The sequence below is a fragment of the Nicotiana tabacum genome, chromosome 21 (genome assembly GCF_000715075.1).
Source record: "Nicotiana tabacum cultivar K326 chromosome 21, ASM71507v2, whole genome shotgun sequence".
NCBI lineage: Eukaryota > Viridiplantae > Streptophyta > Magnoliopsida > Solanales > Solanaceae > Nicotiana > Nicotiana tabacum.
Genome location: NC_134100.1, coordinates 71915508 through 71918870, shown reverse-complemented (window position 1 = coordinate 71918870; position 3363 = coordinate 71915508).

Here is a 3363-nt window from a genome sequence, read left to right as displayed (position 1 = left end):
ATTGAATTCATCATTAGAAAATTCCAAGTCATTATATGTTCTAAGCCGCTTAACTTGTTTTCCTGTTTGCTTCTCAATCAAAACTTTTCATTGTTTGAAATTTAAGAAAACATCACTTTTATTTTTCAGCAGCTACACTTGCTTCGGCAGTGTTAGTGTTTTTGTGCTCATTTTTCTTTTCTGTATGCTTTTCTTTATTTTTCAATTTAAAGCATTCAGAAACAATGTGACATTTCTTATGACAATATTTGCACATGACATTTCTGTATCTGGATTTTGACCTTGATTTAGGTTTTTAACTACTTGAATCTTTCTTATTGGATCTACCTCTTATGAATAAGCCTTCCCCTTGGTTCCCACTAGTTTTCCCAGTAATATCTCTATCTATTTGTTCTTTTGATTTCAAAATAGATTTGATATCTTTATAAGAGATATTATCCTTTCCATAAAGCATAGTATCTCTTATATGTTTAAACGACTAGGGTAAGGAAACAAGCAATAACACAGCTTGATCCTCATCTTTGATTTCAGCATCTATGTTACTTAAATCCGTAAGAAGAGAATCAAAAGTATCAAGATGAGTAAGTATAGAGGTACCTTCATCCATACGAAAAGTGTAGAGTTTTTGCTTTAGGTAAAGTCTGTTTTCTACTGTTCTTTTCATATATAGGGTTTTAAGCTTTTCCCATATGCCTTTGGCTGAGCTTTTTGCTGCAACTTCACGCAAAACCTCATTTGAAAGATTTAAATTAATACATGTTTTGCCTTTTTGTCTATGACGGCAAACTCCTCGTCCGTCATTTTATCCGGCATCTTCTCCTTTCCTTGCAGTACCAAATCTAAGCTATCCTGAATTAGGATAGCTTTCATCTTTAATTGACATATTCCGAAGTTTGCACTTCGGTCAAATTTTTTAACATAAGACTTTGTTAGAGTTATTTTGGCTATTTAAAATAATCCGGTTAGATCTGGCTCTGATACCAATTTGTTAGGATCGGGAACCCGGATAGTGCGGAATTTAGCCAAACAACGGTATAATGACAATAACAAAGGCAATGGAAGTTGATAATAATGACAATTAAAGAATATAAAGAAGACACAAATTTAACGTGGTTCGGTCAAGGTGACCTACGTCCACAAGCGGAGAGGAGCAATTTCACAATACCAACAAGAGTACAAAAGAGAGTACAAAATTAGAGTAAATATTCTAATTAATCCCAAATACCCCAAGAGAATAACCTCACAAGATCACTCCAAAGAAAGGGTTAACACAAGTGCTTCACAACACTCACTCTCTTACAAAATACTCTATAATGAAATAAAGGAGGAGAAAGAAAGACAAGAGAGAAAAGCTCTTGAATTGGTGTGTTTACAAATGAGGAGAAACTCCTCTATTTATAGCAAGAAATCTTTAGCCTAATAATGGATATTATGTCATGACAAATGTCATGATCCACAAATTTGTTATAATGGATATTATGTCATGGCAAATGTCATGAAAATTTGGCCATATTACAAGCTTAATGATTTTTGGGGTCCCAATGCATCAATGGATGGTTTTCCTTTTGAAGTTATGTCTTCAAGCAACAATGGTGATGATGAGAACTATTGAAATTACCCTGGTGTTGACCATAATAACAAGAGTGTTTGTTTCAATTCATTACTTTTGGCATTATGTTTACTTGACTTGGCTGATGATGATCAGTATCGACAATAGATTTTACTATAGCTTTTGCTTTTTCTTCCCAATTGTTTTGGGCACTATGCATGTTAACTTGGTTGACGATCAGTATAGTATCTTATATAGTAGCATATTTTACTACAGCTTTTGCTTTTATTTCAATTTTTTTTGTCACTATGTTCACTTATCTTGTCTGATGATCAGTATATATATTCTAACATATTTTACTATGGCTTCCCTAGTTCCCTCCATTTCCTTCCACTAACAGAGGCTAAAACGTTGTAGTTTATATTACTTTGACAGGATTAGCACTTAACTTTCCACTTATAGTACACTATGCATAGTCAAAAGTATTGAGAGAACGTCTCCCTTCTCTCTAACTATCTTACAAAAAAAACTTTCCCCTACTTCCCCATCCTCAATGGCTACAATCGACCAAGATCTATTACAAATCCCACCTAAACCGCCAGATATCCAACTACATATACAAAGTCAAGAAGCAGCAACGTTGAATACCCCAATCGACACACTAAATTCTCCTCTCTGTCTTTCAAGGATAAATTCCTGGAAAATAATTAATCAATTAATACACGAACCCCATAATATCCTCTCCCTACCAATGGACATTCCTGATCCTGAGAGTGTGGGTGTATAATATAAAAACCAAAAATGAGGTACTGGAAAATTTTCTCAAATGGAAGGCGATGATAGAGACTCAAACTGGCAGAAAGATAAAGTGTATCCGCACAGATAACAGTTGAGAATACAAAAATGATCTTTACAGTAAGATTTGTGAAGATATGGTATTTTGACATATTTCACCGTCAGAAATATACCATAACAGAATGGAGTGGAAAAACGCATGAATCGGACTTTGCTGGAGAAAGTTCGGTGTATGTTGTCCAATCCTGGCTTGAGCAAAGAATTTTGGGCTAAGGCAATAACATATGCATGCCACCTCATTAATCGTCTACCATTTGCCACTATTGGAGGCAAGACACCATTTGAAAAATGATATGAAAAACCTGCTGAAGATTATAATTTTTTGCATGTATTTGGCTCAATTGCATACTATCATGTGAAAGAGTCAAAATTGGATTCGAGAGCAAAGAAAGCTATATTTATAGGGATTACTTCTGGAGTAAAAGGGCACTGCTTATGGTGTCCAGAGACGAGAAAAATTATATTTAGCAGAGATGTTACCTTTGATGAATATGTCATAACAGATAAGGTGACAACTGAAGATGTCAAGCAAATTGATGGTGCTTCAAAACAGGTGGAGTTTGAGGGAAAATTAATTTTTCCAACACAGGGAGAAAACGAGGAAACAACAGAAGATTTTCCTCTGGAAGTAGAGCCAGTAGAGTGGGAGATTCCAACTCAGGAACCTCAACAACAACTTAAATCAATAGCAACCAGCAAGCCAAAAAGAACAATAAAGAAACCTGTTCATTTCATGAAAACTGTGGCTTGTGCAACCTCAATTGTAGTTGATGGTGTTCCTACCACTTATAAAGACGTAGTCCAAAGTTCAGAAGAAGATAAGTGGAGAATTGCCATGAATGAAGAATTGCAGCCCCTTCATCAGAATCGCACATGGAAATTGGCCAATCTCCCGAAGGGAAAGAAAGCAATTGGGTGCAAATGGGTATTTGCAAATAAAGAAGAATTTTCTAACCAAG